Source organism: Canis aureus, chromosome 11, assembly GCF_053574225.1.
Source record: "Canis aureus isolate CA01 chromosome 11, VMU_Caureus_v.1.0, whole genome shotgun sequence".
NCBI classification, from domain to species: domain Eukaryota; kingdom Metazoa; phylum Chordata; class Mammalia; order Carnivora; family Canidae; genus Canis; species Canis aureus.
In genome coordinates this window covers 53,052,825-53,072,857 of record NC_135621.1, presented here as the reverse complement: position 1 = coordinate 53,072,857, position 20,033 = coordinate 53,052,825, and the positions used below count along the sequence as shown (strand labels likewise).

Sequence of the window (20,033 nt, the reverse complement as noted above, 5' to 3'; positions counted from 1 at the left end):
GGTTTCTTAAATTTCTTCAGCCTCAACACACTTAAGGAATTTGACTCACTCCTCTATCAGTCTAAGAGTTGCTCATTATGACAGTAATTCCCAACTGGAAGTAGGTAGAGGACATTTTCCTGGAGGTGGAAGGTAGTTAATCAAAACTTGTGTACTTTTTTTGTTTTAAGGAGGATGTTTCATCCCTTTTAAAAATCATAATCATTAAAGACAGGAAAGATATCTTAACCCCTTAACTATGATTCAGGCTTGTCATTATAAACAAACTTGGTAAAGAAAAGTTATAGGAGGGCAGCCCTGGTGGCACAGCGGTTTGGCGCCGCCTGCAGCCCAGGGTGTGATCTCGGGGTCCTGGGATCGAGTCCCAAGTCAGGCTCTCTGCATGGACCCTGCTTCTTCCTCTGCCTGTGTCTCTGCCTCTCTCTCTGTCTCTCTCTCTCTGAATAAATAATTAATTAAAGCTTAAAAAAAAGTTATAGGAGCTATTCTAGTATATAGGACTATTTGCCACTTTATTAGTTATTTCTCAAATTCTCAAATCAAGGTGTCCCATGGATATACACTGGGGGCCAAGAGTTTTTTGCAAATTTTCATTTTGTGCTTTTATTTTAGTAACAGTATAAAAATGTATTTTACTATTTCCAAAGAGAAAGACTTATTTAAAAAAGCTACTTCAGGAACTAAAGTCAGTGATTCTTAAAATGGGATCTATAATTCTTTTCTTTAAAAGAGATCCATGTATTATTCAAGGTGAGAAATACTGCTCCACGCTAAAAGGCTTCACCTTGCTATGCTTGAGTTACTGGATTAATCTTCTTAAGTTCATTATATCCTAGTTTTCATTTGTACTGCACTCACTGTACCTGATTATGCAGGTGTGGGATCCCTTATCTAAAATCCTTGAGGGCAAATATATTTGAGAATTTAGAATATTATGGAGTTTAGAAAGGAACTACAATGCAAATATGTTATGTCAGTGAGATGTGAGGCAGAACTCCATAATGAACATTTTAATATTTCCGTAGCAAAATGCAGATTCACTAAGAAAAGGGTAAATAAAGACCATCAATAGTTTTACATCAGTTCAGATCATATTTTGCTACTAAATAACACTATGAAAAACTTTGGTATTCAGAGCATTTTGGATTTCTCCATCATTAACATGGAATTATATACTACCATTATCTGTTACAGACTAGAAAGCAAAAAAAATTTTATTAGAATTTCATATAAGATCACAGTAAGATCAAGAAGTGCAAAGAGCTCACCTTAGGGTGCATGAATTTAATGCATAAGCTTTGATAATTTTTCTCCCAACTATTTAGGGATCTCTTTTTGTCCATTTGTGGTTTAATAGTTGAGGATACAGAATAAGTAACTTCCTGATAAACAGAAAATACATATTATGAATTCTAAAATGTCAGAAATACCTAAATGTATACAGATATTTAAACTATCTTGCAATGTGGAGAAAAGGTAGAGAAAGAGAAGTATAACATATATACTCTTCAGAATAACCTCTCTTAGTCCTCCTTCAAAGAAGATTAAAACAAAAACAAAAACAAAAACACCACAATCCTTTTACTCCTACTACATTCATGCCTCTGTGGCCATATTTTACCACGGAACCTAACAACTATGGCACGACTGTAAAATCAAAGGCTTCCTCTTTGAGAAAGGAATTAATACATGTAATACCAGGAGATATTTAACAGAAACTTGAAGAGACAGTATAGCTGAAGTTAAAATTGTGAAGGATAAGCAATTTCATATTATAAAAAACAGTAAAATCTAAATCACTATTCTTGATATTATAATCACATCTGGTGGCAGTAAAGCAGAGAGTTGAGAACATGAGCTGTGAAGAGATACTGCCTGGGTTCAAATCCCAGCTCTGTCACTCAATAGGCTATAAGACCTATCAATTTAGAATTGTAATAGTACTGACTTTCCTAAGACTGTTAATACAAATTACATGAGCATATAAAGCACTTTGAAAAGTGCTAGAGAGTAAGTGCACGATGAATACGAGGTACAGAGATGATAATTATTATTACTGTTATTAATTTTTAAAATCATTATTAGTTTCCTTCCTAAGGTAGATTTATAAATGGTACATCTTATAAATACAAAAATTAAAATACAAAATCAGTAACAATACTTTATGCTTTGAAATTAAAAAAAAAAATCAAACCCTAACTTTAAGAATGGGTTTCCCTTATGACCAATGACATTGGCAAAGCAGCCACCTGAAATGAGGACTTCTCAGAAGAGTGCTGCAATAACAGTTTCATCATTCTCTTTGTGATTCGACTTTCACTTCCTTATTCTATTGGTTTCCATGCAACTTTATGTTATATCAATATTTTACCAATCTTGCTCCATGAGAGAACTCTTCTTCAAATCTTTCTAGTTTAAATAAACTAAAAGAAACTAAATCATATAAACTTTTAGAACTTTTTTAGTATTTTGTTATTAATGGCCTCCAAAAACTCTAAGTTCATGTATTAACAGCTCTGCTTGATGCTAACATTCTCACACACAAAAAGATAATTTATAAAAAATAAAGAAAATGCACTACCTCTAAAGTTAAAAAAATATTGAATTTTCACTAGTAATGACATTCTCAGTAACAAAAAGAAAAAATATAGTGGCAAATATAATGTTATAGCCAAAACTGAACAGAAATTTAAAGATCTACATATACAGTACATTCTTTTGTATCCAAAGAATTCAGAATCTACTAGCCTTTTACAGGATTCTTATCAGGTTAGAATATCCAAGATAATAATCTCTTCTTTGAAGATATTATAGTATTGTGATTCCAGAATAGCTATAGTACTTGAAAAATATGGGTTCAAAAAAAAGGAGAAAAATATGGGTTCATAAAAAAATGGGTTAATGAATATAAAATTTACTTAAAAACGTGCCAAATCAGGCTCTCGGTCCAGCAATTCTCATGAATATGAAACTTTTTAAGTGCATGCTTTAGTAATACAGATCCATAGCTATAAATAAGGAATAACTGCAATTAACTCAATTCTATTAATGATGTGTTTAATACTTCTAAAAAGTGCTTTTCAATACTATTGAGTCTCCTGATGTTATATTTTTCAACTTTAATTTTTTATCTTACCTATATTACAGTTCTTCAAGTCCTAAATCTAAGACACTATTTGTGAAATAATTTTTTAATTGTTAAAAATTTATTTTGGGGGCACCTGGGTGGCTCAGTGGTTGAGCATCTGCCTTCAGCACAGCACGTGATCCCTGGGTCCTGGGATCAAGTCCTGAGTAGGGCTCCCTGCAGGGAGCCTGTTTCTCCCTCTGCCTGTGTCTCTGCCTCTCTCTCTGTGTTTCTCATGAACAAATAAATAAAATCTTTTTAAAAAACTAACAAAAATTTATTTTTAATTCGTTATATTACCTAGGAATTCTCATTAGGAAATTTTTAAAAAGCACCAAAAAATACTCAGATCAAAATAAAATATTAGTCAATTCTTGATATCCCAAAGCAAATTTATTCCAATTTTTTTCCTTGCATGCCCCCCAGCAAATCATTGAATATTTCTTTTCTTAGCGTATTTCCTAGATTTACTCAACAGCATAAGATCATAATAAGCTCAACATAAAATATTTTATCAGTTTACAAATACTAGTTATTTTGTAAATCTTAAGAGTTCCTCATTTTCTTAAAAAAAGGAAAACCCGAAAAGGGTAATGAGGAAAATCAATTTTGCTGTTAAAAGTTTTTACTACACTAGAATGAAAAGGCACTATGCCATCTGTTATGTTTTACTAGAACTGGGAAGAAGATGAAACCAACACTTGAGCAATTGCACAGAGAAACCCTGCAGAAGACTTGCTGTCAGTCCTAGGCTAAAAGCAAGGGATGATTAACCTTGAACAATATGGCAGCATCTGACCTACAGCATCTCAGAAAGTTATTTCTCATCATTTTCACTATTCTAGTCTAGCTTTCTACTTAAAATCAGTCTCATTATAAATACTTTAAACATGTGAATTCATCAAGCATGTGACAAATGAGTATTATTTTTTGGTTATATTTAATTATATGCATTTACAATTTCTAATTTTATCTTTTTACATGGCCTTAAGAATTTGGAAACTTTATTTTTATTGACTTGCCTTCTTTCCTCCTACCAATAACTTAATGTCATAAGTAAATCAAACAATCCTGCAAATGTCAAAAGAGCCACCAAAGAGTAGGCCCCATCTTAGATTTGTGGCTTTCCTATCCTACTTTAAAGTAACCAATATAAAAAACTATTTGACTTGGGGTAAGACAACTCTAGCAAAGGGAAATAGTCATTCAATTTAGTCAATCACTAAACACTGTTTTCCAAAGAAAAAAGCAAATCTACCACAGAGACATGGCACAGTACAGAATTCCAAAATGTTTGTGATTTTATTAGCAGGGCCTGGCTATTATCTCAGTTCTTTACCATAATTTAAGCTTTCTCTGATAAAGATAAACACATAAAAGAAATTTCCATTCAGTTTCTCTCTCCTTTCCTTACCTCCAATCTCCTTGAGAATAAACGATTTTCATCAATTAATTAACATAAAATACCTTTCCTCAACCCTGGAAGCCACAGAATTATATTTCCTGGATTTATCCAATAGTATAAGTTTATTATATTAAGCATAACATAAAATATTTTAGCAGTTTACAGATAATTATTTTCTAAATCCTAAGAGCTCATTTTTAAAAAAGGAAAATTTTACTCCTGTTAATTTACCACACTGAGAGTAAAAACAAAATGTAACATTTATTGAGCACATACTATTCGCAAGGCACTGTGTAACAAACCTAACACACACTAGAACTTTAATGATATTCCATTAACTCAAAATATCTGATAATGTTGGTAACCCCCAGGAAAGAAAAAAAATTAGATGTATAAAAAGAAGGAACTCAATCTTTCCCTTTGAGTAACAATAACATCTTTGTTTTGATTAAGATTCCCTATTATAAATACTGTCATCCCATAAAATCCAATACTGAGAATTGGAGGGTCGATTCAAATACCAAATGTACTGCAAAAAAAGACGTGTGTTTGACTATAATGCTACATGATGTCATGTATCCAGGACAACTGAAGCATTATGGTCTCTTAGGGATAAAACTGCCTCTTGGTCATAGATTTAGGTGACACAGCATGTGATCCATTGTCTCTACACAAAAAATGTGTGCAGCTGCATTTTCCAGTCAAGAAAGGGCGGGAAAGGGGAGGGGGGATGCAGAATACAAAAGGGTCAAAGATTTGTTTCATAGGGAAACTGTTTTTTCAAAAAGGGATTAAAAAAAAAAAAAAAGAAATAAAATTGAGTGAAGGAAACGACCTTTCTTGAACTAATGCTAAAAGCAGAAAACACTAAATCTGAGGGAACAAATTCTGTTGTAATCTCCCACCGAATCCATTTTTCTCCTCCTCCTAACTTGCCCAGGTACACGGTATAAACCATGATTTAAATCCATCTCTATCTAAATAATTTTGTGCTATTGTACACAGTACATGGACTTCCCCTACACATTGTTGCAGTATTTGTCTCTTTAAAAAAGTGTCTCAGTTGTTCATCAGTTTCTTGGGGAAGTTAAAATGAAGCAATAGCTTTATAAAAAAATAAAAAATGAAATACACTGCTTCTAATCAGTAAACAAACCAGGTATTTTCTGTATAAAGACCAAACACGTTTCCTTAAAACGAATGGTGGCATGTAACCTTGCCTTTCACACACAGAAATACTGATTTAAAAAAGCAGTACCACAAAGATCTGATAAGGAAAATGGTTAGTTCTAATATCAAATGTTTTAAAAAAACTGATTGACAAAATAACTTAAAAACTTCTAATACTATCTAAAACAGCACTAATTTACTTTACATGTTATTAAATATGATAGGGGAAAAAAGCACTACTAGCTCTCAGAGTAAATCCAGCCTAGAAAATCCATCTTTTCTCAACCATTGGAACTGCCATCAATGTGACATCCAAAGGAAAACACATTAAAGGCTGGAAAACACTGACAAAACAGAAATAAAAAAATAAAAAATAATCACTAGTGGAGGAAAACATACATGCCATCTAGAAGTCACCTATGCTACAAACTATACAGTAATCAGTTCACTAACCAACCAGCCCTTTGGTCCTCTGACAGTTCTATACCAGCCACATTGGAAAAGTAGAGTTTGTTGCAAGGAACAAAGTTACAGAAACCTGAAAGTCAACAGATCTAATGTCCTAAAGTACACAAGTAAATTTGGTTGGCATCTGAATACAAACAGTAAGTATTCTGTGTCATCAAAATTTATTTATATAGAAATTACTTTTAATGCTTTGAAATAAGCCATAATTAGTCAGTCATGCAGTAAATCTCCCACAGTCAATTAAACTGTTCCACTGAAAAAAGGCATCTTTTAAAGGAACATTCAAAATTTGAAATAAATTTAATAAATGCAGAAAATGATATCTTATCTTACTAACAGCCTTCTATATCAAATTTGGAGAGCAAACGTAAAACTTAGGACTCTGACAGTTGATTTAATATATGGATTTTATATGTAATTCTAAGAACAGCACAAGTGTGATTAATTAAAAGTATGATATGAAATAAGTACATTTTATTTTTTTTAAGTACTTAAGACTCAACTGACCCTCTATCTGTAATTACTGAAGTAAAATATATTTATGCTAAAAATTATTAAAGATCTTATTAAATACACTATCTCCAAGGCATTGTAAAAAGTAACACTTAACCTAATAAACTTTCAAATTTCTAAATAAACTTATTCAGAACATAACTAAATTCTAAATAGCCAATCAACTGTAGCCCTATGTAGTAAAGAGGTCTAGCTGTCACTACTAGTAGATAGGATCAGCTACTGAATGGATGTTAGTTCTATTTGATATTAGAGAATACTGACAGCAAAATGGCTGCTTTTTTTCTTGGAGGTAGATCAATGTTTGTGGTGGTAGTGATGGAGTGTGTATGTGTGTATTTGTGTTCTGTTTTGATCTCTTGAGTTCGACTTGTGAGATATTCAAATATAGTTGTCATTTGGGATAGATGTGATTTAAAGTTCAGAAGACAGGGCAGCCCGGGTGGCTCAGTGGTTTAGCGCTGCCTTCGGCCCAGGGCCGGATTCTGGAGACCCAGGATGGAGCCCCACGTCAGGATCCCTGCATGGAGCCTGTGTCTCTGCCTCTCTCTCTCTGTTTCTCATGAATAAAAAAAAATAAAAATAAAATAAAAAAGATTTAAAAAAATAAAGTTCAGAAGACAGGTGTGGTCTGGGGATAGATTTTGGAGAAACAGTAAAATCTGAAACCTGCCAATTTTTCTCCATTTTCACAGTCACAACAATAGTCCAGATCAATACCATTTCTGATCCAGACTGCTATAATAGTAGTCTACATGAATGGTACCCCTTATAATCGTGTTCTGCACAAACATACACAGTTTCTCTGACAGTATTTTTTATATCAGTCTCCTTGTATCTAGGCCTCATCTTCTATTTATCTATTCTCTAGAATATAATCTCATAAAATGCAAATCTGACATGGTCCCTTTCTTCCTTAATCCATCAAGGGGACCCTTAGGTCCAAACACAGTATATGAGATCTGGCATAATGCAGCCCCTGTGTAACCTCTCTGGCCACACCTTTTGTCATTCTTTCCCAGATTCTCCTCATGTTAGAAGTCTGAATAGGCCCATGCTTTCCCCTCCCCCAGGGCCTTTAGAAATGTTATCCTTTGCCTGACACACTCTTCATTTCACCTAGTCCTGACTGCTATTTATCATTCACATCACAGCTTACAAATCTTAAGTGAAACCTTCTCAACATCCCAGACTAGAGAGGGTCCTAAATTCTGCCTTTCCATAATATCCTATACTTTTTGATAACATTTATCACCCGAGATGGCTTACTATGTATCTTTCCAAACCGAATGAAAGCTACATAATGGCAGAGATGATTGTTCTGTTTACTGCTCAAGTATTTGTTGTCTGTCAGATCTTGGTTCTAGCTCTACTACCACATAACTTGGACATCTATAAAATGAGATGGTTGGATTTTCATTCTATACTAACCTAACTACCATCAAAAACTGAAATTTGAATATTACCAGCTTTCCTGCAGATATATATATACAGTAAAACCTTTATATCCTACCCATATGTACATTTGCTATGTGTATATATAAATCATGTACACATGAGTTATGTAAATGAGAGAGCTAGTACTTATATAAAAAAAGTTCACTGAATGCTCATTGATAGGAACTGTTTTAAATGCCTTACCAGTATTAACTCTTTTAAAATCTTCGTAACAACTCTACCAAGCAGTAGCCATTATTAGTACCCATTTTATATGTGGAAACAGATACAGAGAGATTAAATGGTACGTTCATTATCACAAACTCTAACATAAAACAAATGGGATATAGGCTCAGGGAATATGGCTCCAGAACTCACATTCTTCACACTACTACACTAGCTGCCATCCTGCCTATTATTCCATAAGTACACGAATGAAAAAAAGTACATACTATCATAAATACATCTTACTCAGCATCTGTATCCTCAAGCTAATCCTCTACTTAAAGTTAGTTCAAACTAGACTACCTCTGTCCGAATACTTCCTGTGCATTTCTCTATTTATATCCTTGCTCCTGCTAGTCCAACATCTGCATTGTCTACCTTCCCTACAACCATTCAGCCAAATCCTAATGACAAATCCTCCATGCAATTACTACCAGAACTTTTTAGAGATGTTTATTTCTCCTACTATGTTCCAATTGCATTTATATGTCCTTAAAAAAAAAAACACACACACACACACAAAATGGTGGTTATTTGTGTCAATAGCTCAAAGCAAAATGAAATTACTTTATGAACACTAAAGCTCTATGCCTTAAAAAAGAATTACTCCAGAATGAAAAGAGAGAGAAGAGAAGAGAAGAGAAGAGAAGAGAAGAGAAGAGAAGAGAAGAGAAGAATGGATACAACAACCCTAAGCAGAGTACTGTGAAAAAGTATACTTTGGCTCTCAGTTGCTACCAAGTAGATTAGACATGCAAAGCCCAAATTATACCATATTCTTAATTTTTTTCAACTCAATAAAGGAGATTTTCCCCCCAAAGAACAAAAATTTGAAAGGTAATATTATATTCATTAAAAAATATTTACTGAGAAAAAAAAATATTTACTGAGCAATTAACATTCAAGTACAGAACACTAGGCTAGATAACATTTTTCCATTCTGCTCTGTGAGCCTTTCACTTCTTAAATTTTAGTTCTCCACTTAAGCATTTGGAAAATAGTATCAGAAAACTTTTTAAGCATTAATCATTTTAATTCCATTTGAGCAATATGCTAATTGGAAGTAGTAATTAAAGGAAGTCTAGAGTAAAACCATTTGTATGAAGCACTACTAATGGAAAAGTCTACAAAAACAAAGAAATAATGAGTTTATTAAAGGTAATGATAAACCATTTGTAAACCTCTATTATAACTAAAAAATTCACCTTACCTAAACCCATTCCTTGGGGAAAGCTGGTTCCTACATTCTGTGTTCCCATACTAGTCTTGAATCTATGTCTAGAACGGTATGCCTCACACTACAATTATTTATTTACATGTATCTGATTCCTAACATAAAGTATTTGCTATTTGTTAAATAAGTATCTTTACCTTGAACTTTTTGTTCTTCTAAACATCAATCAAGAGACTGACTATCCCATTAAGCTTTCTGATTATTTCATACTTCTGAATTACTATCTTACGGAAAGGAAAAATCAACAAGTTCTCAAAACCCTAACCAATTCTTCCTCCATAATTTAAGAATAGCCCTAGGTGTAAATGATGTAGATTAGCTTCTAAATACTGGAAAGAGCTAAAGCATTAAATGTCAAAGCACTAACACTTGTGTATTTACAACTGTAAAATAATCCCATGACCCCTTCAAATTTCCCAAAGGATCTTTAACAGACTTTTAAATGCTCTCAACTAAGAAGAAATAATTAGGGCAGAACAACAGGTTCAGAGTGCTGTGACATATAAAATTAATGGACAGCATTAAGTGGCAATAATTTTAGAAGTAGTAAGTTTTTTTTGCCAAGATTTTTTGGGGAAAAAAAAAAGATATAACCACTCCTTTAAAAATTTCAGGAAGATTACAGAAAACATCAGCTGTGGTGGCAGCAAATTTTTGATTCCTCGTGAATCTTAACATAAAACAAAGAGCAACTAGAGAGCAAACCCAAAAACCTATGGGTAACTTTTATGACAACTATTTGACAGTCTCACCACAAACCCCGTAATACAAAGGACGAAACAAACCACCAACAGCCCCAACCTTTTTTCCCCCAACTCTGCCCCCAAATTGTTTTCTATTGGTGTCTAAGTGAGAGAAAGCAAGGGGAAGCAACAATGTGTATGAAGAACTTGAGAACAGAAGCACAAAATAGCCAAAAGGTATTCAGTGGAAAGCAGTGAGAGACAATTTGTGAGAAGCTAAGGGGTTCACAATAAGGCCTATAAGCCTGAAGCAGTCTGGTCCCCTTAGGATGCTTGAAACTGGAACGTGGGGCTATCTTCCAAGACAGAGCCTACACTTAAGAGAAAGTGTTGGGGCTGAAAATAAAATTGAGCAGGTTATGGACAAACAAGATAAAGGAAACAAGATAAAGGAAACAAGAAGGTCCAAATAGAAGTGTCAGAGTAGAACAGAGCCAGGAAATCTGAGAAATCTATCATTTTTTAAATGATGCACAAAAACAACAGAAATCTGTGAAGTTGGAAGAGCTATCTGAACTAAGCCTCCTCCCAGAAGTTCAAGAAACTATTTTGATATAAAGAAACCAAAGTATTGAGGTTGAATATCATACAAAATTACAATAAGAAAAAAGAAACAGGAAAATAGTCAAACTCATAGAAGCAAGGCAGAGGGGGAAACGAGTTGTTCAATAGGTATTAAGTTTCCATTATGCAAGATTGAGTAAGTTCTAGAGATCTGCTGTAAAACATAGTGCCTACAGTTAACAATACCGTATTGTGTTTAAACATTTTGAACAGGGTAGGTCTCATATTATACATCCTTACTCACCCCTCTGCACAAAGTAATAAATTATTTATTTATTTTATTTATTTTTTTTTAGTAATAAATTTTTTTAAAAGGGAGAATAAAATAACATTCTACAATGAAAGCATGCCAGAAAGGGATGCTCACAGGAAAGATAAAAATGAGTTTATATTTCAAAATGAACTTAAAAATATTATACAAGACATTAAAGAAAAACCTGTATCAAAAGCTCAGAAATGAAGTGACAGCATTCAGGAAAGAGTCTGAAATAAAAGGGAAAGAATAATTTCAGAAAAAATATATAAAAGGTATTTAAAAGTTGATTTAAAAATAAACCTATAAGATAAAGCCTTAAAAAAAACAGAAGGTGAAAAGAAAACAATCAAAAAGAAATGAAGAAGATGGGTGCAAGCTTAATTATAGTGTCTAGGTATATATACTTGATAATAAAACAAAAAAGAAAATTAAGAGAAAGTGCTGGGGCTGAAAATAAAAGTCAGGAGAAGCAATTATTTTTTGAAGTTAAGTGAGTTATGTTTGGGAAGAGGCATATATAGAAGTGCTTCTAAGGTGGCTGGCAAAATTCTATCCCTTAACCTGGAAGATGGTTACAAGGGTCTTACAATAATTCAATAAGCTACACATATGCTTTCTGCATTTACATTTTATTTTATAGTAAAAAGGATAAAAAAGGAATTTAGGAAAATCAAAAGCTACTTTTAGGTATCAGTAGACAACAGTAACAAAAAACTTGGGAGTAATCTTCAAACCAACTTCATAAAATGACATGGTAAACCAAGAGACAAATATTCCCACAATGTTTTGTCCTTATGTTTGGCAAACAGGATGATGAATCAAAAGTCTATTGTCTTATTATATAGTACCTACTTGTTCTGTTTCGCACATGTAACACATACTTTAAAAAGTATCTCACATTGATTCTTAGAACAAACTGCAACTAATAGTTAAAATGTATAAAAGATTTTTTTCAGTTAAGAGATACTCTAAAACTCCTAAGAAACCTCACCTTTGTGATAAATATGGTAGTCTTTAAAATAAATATAATTCAACAAACATTTATCCAGAATATATTATCTCTGAGGTATTTACACTCTAGTTGAAGAGATAAGTAACACCTACAATAGAAAGCTATATATAGTATGCACTGTGAGAAAGTTACAGGGTACTGTGGGTTCAGAAGAAAAAAAGGCATTTTACCTGCCGTACTGCATTAAAATTCTAACCAGACCTTTCTCATATTCCTCCAGTCTACCCGCCCCAGTAATGGCAGAATGATCTTCCAAATACCAAATGTCCTTTTAAAAACTCTTCACAGAAAAAAAAAAAAAAAAAAAAAAAAAAAAACTCTTCACAATAAATAACAAAATAAATAAAATAAAATAAAATAAAATAAAATAAAATAAAATAAAATAAAATAAAAAACTCTTCACAAAGTACAATATACAGGCAATTCAAAAGCTTTACAAGGACAAAATAGGCAACAAATGAGGGAAATTGGTCCAGTGTAAGACAAAAAAGAATGATGGAAACTGCCAAAAAGAAGATAGCTCCTTATAAATTTTAGCCAATTACCACTGTTTAGGAACATGAAAAACCAATGTTGCTACAAGGTTCAATTTTCCAGAAGATGACAGAACTCTAGTCACTTAATGTGAAACATACCAATATTTAAATATTGGCAAAAAATGCAAAATTGGGAGAAAAAAATACAACCCAAACAAAACACTGCTGCAAAGTCTGCGAACTCTGCCTTCAGAAATGGGTCTGACATTAATATTCCAATAGCTGGCTCCTGAATGTCTTCAAAACTGCAAAAATGATTGTCTTCCAATTTCAAAGGAAAAGTAAACAACTCTCTTAAAAAGTTTCTCTCTTAAAACATTAGCACCTGCTACCATTAGTTTGCTAGCAAGAGCTAGCAGATGACAAAACATAAGAAAAAGGAGAATAGGAACATTTATTTGATAGCCACCTCAAAATTACTTAACCAGTTTTTGGCTGTTATTGTTTTATCAACAGTCATGTTTATGGGCACCATTTTATACTGCATACATGTTATATGGTCAAATTTTCTATTGCTAAAGATGTTTCTAAATCATATGATACAATCAAAAATATATACGTATTTGTTCTTTAACAAAGGGATACCATGAAACTCCAGAAAACCATGAGCCTAATAAAATCTAAAATCTTTGGTACAGTAGCCTATAAGCTCCCAGGAAAAATCTGGCTCCTGTTTGCCACTATTTCACACCACTTCAAATTTCCTGCATATAGTATGCTCTTTCATTTCGTCAGGTTTTTTTTTTTTTTTAAGACGTTATTTATTCATATGAGAGAGAGAGAGAGAGAGGCAGAGGGAAAAGCAGGCTCCATTACAGGGAGCCTGATGTGGGACTCGATCCCGGGACTCCAGGATCATGCCCTGGGCCAAACAAAGGCAGGTGTCCACTGAGCCACCCAGGCTTCCCCTCTTCAGGATTTTAGATGTATTTAAGGCTCTCACTATTCCCATTTGCTAGAATTGCTTAACATCATCTCTCCAGTCTTCCTTGAATTATCTTTTTCCATCATGCTTCCTTAGCACCCTATATAGAACCCTATTATAGGGGCCCCTGGGTGCCTCAGTCAGCTAAGTGTCTGCCTTCGGCTCAGGCCCTGATCCCAGGGTCCTGGGATGGAGCCCTCTCGGGCTCCCTGCTCAGCCAGAGTCTGCTTCCCCCTCTGTTCCTCCTTCTATGTGTGCTCTCTTCTGCTCTCTCTCAAATTAAAAGAAAGAAAGAAAGAAAGAAAAAGAACCCTATTATAGAACTTACTTCCTATTTATGACATTTTTACACTTGATCCTAGCCAAAAGGCTGAGGAGCAATTACATTTTTATAAAGATCCATGATATACACATATAACTGAAACAAAATGAAATTACACTTTCACTTACCACATACAACACACTGAAATTTTCTATTCCTTTTTAATAGAAATGCTGATTACAGTTTACTACATTGGTTCTATCATCCACATAGGAAATACTGCACTACAAATCCTTGCAGGCAGAACTCAATATACTTATTTTTATGCTCTAGTATAGACCATTTAGTAAGCAAATGTTTAAATAAATAAATAAATAAATATAGCAGCATCCTATACTAGAAAAGTCAGAGCAAGGCTTTGAGATCAAGCAGACCCATCAGCCAGCAATCTTATAGAACCTCTGAGAAATGACTTAACCTCCTTGAGTCTCAAGGAGTTAATACCACTTACTTAACTCATTACAACAATAAAGTAGTAGCAATGCTAGAATAGGCAGTCTATAAATTAGGCATCAAATGAGAGAAAATGGCCTGTAAATACTAGTTTCCGGTCCCTATCTTCTATTTTTCCCTACTCCTTCCGGGAGGCAGATCAAGATGCAAGTGTCTCATCCTGGCAAATACCCATTTTTTAAAAACTTCAGGTCACAGTACATACAATATGAATTTTTTTCAAAGATTTATTTATTTTAGACAGAGACAGAGAGAGAAGGGTGAGGGAAGAGGCAGGAGAGCATCTTTAACCAGACTCCCCACGGAGCATGGATCCCATGCCGCTAGATCTCAGGGCTTATAAGATCATGACCTGAGTCAAAATCAGGAGCCTGAAGCTCAACGAACTGAGCCACCCAGGTGCCCTGGAATATGCATTTTTTTTTTTAAGTCTAACAAACCTGGGTTCAAAGACGCGGCACTACATTCACATACTTCTCATTATCTTTCTTTATCAATAAAAAAAAATACTTCCTGTAGGGTTGTTATGAGGAAAACATACTCTACATATTATATACTATGTGTCTAGTATAATTCCATGTCAGAATACAGTAGGTACTCAATAAAAGGTATTGATTGCTATGATTATTAATAAATCTTCAATAAGCATAGAAGAGGTAGCATTCAAACTGAACTTTTAAGGATGGAGAAGCTAGACAAAGGCATGGGGCAAACAAAAGGAACAGGAAAACCTTAATGTACAAGAAATCATTTCTTTTTCTGTATTTCCTCTTTTAAGATAAACCACAAGAATAAGTTCATCAATTTTCTCAATTCTCTACCTCCACGGTTATGAATAAAACTCTGAAGTACTATATTAGCTCTGTGTCAAAATCATAACTTAAATATTAAATTATGCTCAGTGGGCTGTACCATAGCGTAAAACGTATAATGTATTAAGAACATTTTAGAATTTCAGTAAGACTTCCAAACTCAAGAGTTCTAGTAACCCAGTTAACTAGAAAAAAATTAACTGAAATCCTCATTCAACAAGTCTTTCATCAAATTTTGTTGTTCAATAAAACTGGCACTATTTTATTGATAATATTCTCAATAACATTCCCAGTATTAGAATGGCATTACTCTTCTCTTAATTATACAGTGACTTCCCTTCAAAAATGTCTATTATCACTCTCGAAACTTTATTTTCTTTTCCATAAATAAAAATTACATCCTCTCATAAAGAAGAGAATAGAGCTATCCTTTTCCCAATGTGTTTTCCCCAACACATATTTCAAACCATTTCTAAGTGGCAACAGAACCAAATACTTAAAAAAATACAATCCAGAAGCCAAAAGTTTTCTTATACAACTTGCAAACTTTATAGATTATGAGGCTAATTAATGGTAATTAAACTCTCTTGGTAATTCCACAGGAATACGTGTATTGGGGAGAATCAAAGTAATTTTTCTTTATCTGTGTTGGTACAAAAAGGCAGTTATTCTTATGGTACATATATTTAACCTTTTGATTTATTTTGCCTTTTAGGTCTATCATAATACTATGTTCATAACAACATCAACATCTATGTAAGTGAGGGGATAAATTTTATATCAAGCCAACTCCAGAAGAGTAGAAATTACATCTCTTGTTCACCACTATATTCTTAGCACCAAAATACAGCAGATGCTCAAAAAATATCTATCCAAGTTTAAATGTTTACTTATCGAAAAGAAAATTAGCTTGAGGGCAATAAAAAAATATATGAATCAAAATTAGATTAAGGCCTTAAGTATGGGATATGCTTAGCAACTCGTTTCTAAAAGAGTAGGGAAGGGATGGGGGTCAAATCTGGCAAACAAAGACCTCAAAGAGTGATTGTGAATATCCTCAATTTTATCATATTGTTATTATATACCCTTAGAGTAATGTGATAAGAATGGCACTTCACCTCTATTGTCTTCCTCCCTAAAACGCATGACCCTAGTCTACTCATGAAGAAAATATTAGACAACTCTCAACTGAGGGACATTCTCTAACATTTCTGACTAGTGAAATCTGAATAGAGTGTGTAGTTTACTTATTAGAAATGTAGCAATTTTGTTCCCTTAGTTATGACAAATGTACCGTAGTAAAATAAGAAGTTAACAACGAAAATGAAATGAAAACTGAGTAAGGTATACTATCTTGCAACTTTTCTGTAAATGTAAAACTAATCTAAAAAAACTTATTTAAATAAAAAAACAGAGTAAGGAAAATAAGGAATGATCAAAATCCTCTGGAAGCAAATGTTGATAAACATTCTTTTGGTCTATGTTTGGTGATTAAGACAAAGATAGCATACTTCTATAGTGGATAGTGGAAATAAAATTATTAATAAAAACAATACTGTAGGCATGTATTAGTCTATAGTATTAATTATGAAATTATATATGACCAAAGCAAACGCCCTCTCAATTTTAGTTTCTCTAAAGTATCATTCTTAGTCCTCAATATTTCATTTCACGCTACAACATAAATTCGCAACGTTAGCTGTCACTTCTATATTGAATGGACCATCCCACATTTCTAATCTTTAGTCACTTAAAAGCTATATTCCCCTTACTACCTCTAGTTCACTTTACACTCAACTAAATTCACCATCTTCTTGATGATGTTCCTCCTCCAAACCTCCCTTTCATAGTTACTAATTTTTTCTTCAATAGATTTCTCCCCTTCCCATGTCTCTCCATCCCCACAGTTAATAACTAGTACTACATACTGCTATCAAAGAACCTTCTTCAAATAAGGATTTTCATATTCCAAGGCTCAAATGACATCTTTTTTTGGGTGCTAAACCATATTTAAATTCAGAAGTGATACTTTCAAGACCATCCATAATTGGTTATGCTTTTGTACTCTTCACTTGTAAAGATCCTTCCACCCATCTTTCTGCCTCGTAAGTCCTGCCTTTCTTTTATTCAGAAAAAAATTAAATACTCACTAAGCACATCACATATACACAAGAAAATAAGATTCTTCTGGGTGGTCAAATACTTTACAATCTTCTTGGGGTGATCAAACCTAAAAAAATGACTAATGAAGAACACAGGCATTTGTTTCATTCAAAGCTGTATTCTCAGTTCCTGTAACAGTGCCTGCCTCATAGAAGTGCTCAGAAAGTATTTATTAAGTGAAAACATGGCGGTACAGAATGCTACAGCCAAAAGAATTACATGATATTTGAGAAGGTAAAGAATTTTCAGTTGGACAGGTGAGGGCAGGTCTAAAACTCTATGATTCTAAGGCTCTCAGGGCAGCCAAGACCCAAGCCCGAGTATTTCTTCAGGGGTTAAGAGGACATGAGCAGGTGCATTTCCAACAGAAAAATACTACACCAGCAAAGGCAAGAAGTAAATAGTTATACAACATCGAAGTAGTAGGGATCCCTGGGTGGCGCAGCAGTTTGGCGCCTGCCTTTGGCCCAGGGCGCGATCCTGGAGACCTGGGATCGAATCCCACGTCGGGCTCCCAGTGCATGGAGCCTGCTTCTCCCTCTGCCTATGTCTCTGCCTCTCTCTCTGTGACTATCATAAATAATAAATAAAAATTAAAAAAAAAAAAACAAAAAACATCGAAGTAGTAAATAAAGAACAGTTCCTGAAGGTTAGTGGATGGTAAAACGGGAGAAGACAGGGACCAAAGTTTGAAAAGTCCTGAGAAGAAATTTGGTATTCATGCTTGACATAAAGGATGATACAATTCATGCTTGACATAAGAGTGATATAATGTTCAGGAAGATTAATCTAATAGGAGTAACATGGTTAGACTTGAGAAAGAATGAAGCCTCCCCTATCTAATCAAAACTCTAGGTTCCTTCTTTTAAGCCTTACAGCACCCCCCTGAATTATACAATTTAACTCCTAACTATATCCTCTCACAGTATAAATTCTTATCTTCATGGATGTTAATCTAGTCTTTTCAATCAAAGAATAGGGATTCAAATCGTAGACCTCTGTTTCTTCCCTAAGAAATCAGCAAAGATTGGACCCTCAAAACTTTTTTGGAGGACTTCTTGCATTTGCGCAAAACCCAGTTACCAAAATGACAACAATCTAAAACAGCAACACACAATACATCCTCTGAGTAGCTAAACTACCATAAAAACAAGAGTAAGTCCTGTTTGGATGGCACTTTTTAAAGTTTCATTTGATAGTTGGATCTCATAACTAATAATGCCGTTATCTTACAGCATATGTTTTCACTGCTTCCTGCTTTATATAAGTATTTCATCACCTATTTACTTTTCTTTCTCAACTAAGCATTGCTCTTAGTGGCCAGCACATACACTCATTTCTCAATCCCATTATCTTTTCTGTACTGAATCCTCTCCAAATCTTTTTATCTATTAACTTCATTGATTGAGAACTGTTGTTATGGCATAACTAAATTCTAATAAACGGTGCTGCTATAACTTCTCTACATAATTGTTTCAAACCTTCTAAATGTTTCCTGTGGTTTAGCACCCTCCAAGTAAAACTGATTTTAAAAAAAACATGTTACAGAAATAATTCAAATCCACCAAAGCATTTACAAAACGAAACATGCCTTAGTATGCAGAGATTACACCTAAATTCTAAAATTTTCCAAACTCTCCAAAAGCTTGGATTTTTAAAAAAATCTTCAACCCTTTGACTCTTTGCTTTCATGTATTCTCAAAATTAAATTTCGTTCCTTAAAAGAAAATCTGTTCATGTTAACAGTCACATTAAACATGAATACTTTTCCAAAAATGAGTTTAAGAAAGTGCACACAAACCAAACTTTTTTTTTTTTTTTTTTTTTAACCAAACAAGTATTTATTTCATCCCTAAACAAGTATTTTCAGTCATATCTTCTCAGGTCACAATTTTTATGGAAGAAGAAAAAAAATAAGATTTCTATAAAACTCAAAAAAAGAAATACTCCAGAACGTGATGATTTCTTCTTGCGTTAGAACCTCTCACTGATGCTTCTGAAATACAAACGGCTTTTTTTTTTTTTCCCAGAGTTGAGGAACTTCATAATGTACTACTCTCTTCCCCCACCACTCTTTAATGATACCTAACACTGCTGAGATTTTAGGCATGAATCATCAAAACAGCGGAGGAAGGCAAAAAACGTCCATATATACACGGACGGCAAGGAAACAAAGTCTTAAAATGCGGAACAGAGACAGACATGAACAAGTTCAGTTCTTTCCAGTTCCTCATCTCAGAAAACGCCAAAGTAAGTGTGGATGCAAGGCTACAGCACGATCACAAAGCCCCTGGTACCCAGGAAGCCTCAGACCGAGCGGCGCTAGGGCAACTCTCACACTCGGGCGGCCACGTGGCTGTCACAATCAGAAGGCAGGCAGGAGAGACCGCACTAACTAACCTGGAAACAAATAACTGCCCCCCTCCCTCCACCCCGGAGTCGCGGCAGAAGAGGCGCTGTGCCGTTTCTCTGCACGCCAAGACTTTTTTCCCCCCCTTTCCTGTAAGGTAAAGTACAGAGGCTGCCTTAAAGAGACTTTCAAGCAGAAATCGGGTCCACGAAGAGCCCGAGAGTGCACCCCCACTGAAGTCGCTACGCCCACTCCAGCGACCGGAGGTGGGAACGGAGGCATTTCGCAAAGGTGGAGCTGCAGGAGCGTGGAGGGTGG

The 20,033-nt window shown here is 34.2% G+C and overlaps 1 protein-coding gene across 4 annotated transcripts in view; it reads right to left on the bottom strand.

The window, feature by feature from the left end:
• FOXN2 (forkhead box N2) overlaps positions 1-20,033 on the bottom strand; it is a 65,914-nt gene that overhangs the window by 44,515 nt on the left and 1,366 nt on the right. Inside the window, exon 1 of one of the 4 annotated variants that reach the window (XM_077915319.1) lies at positions 1,269-1,381. The exons of the other annotated variants lie outside the window; for them this stretch is intronic. The gene's annotated coding sequence lies outside the window, so the exon portion shown is untranslated. Of the gene's footprint in view, positions 1-1,268; positions 1,382-20,033 lie in introns of those variants that run through there. 4 annotated transcript variants of the gene reach the window in all.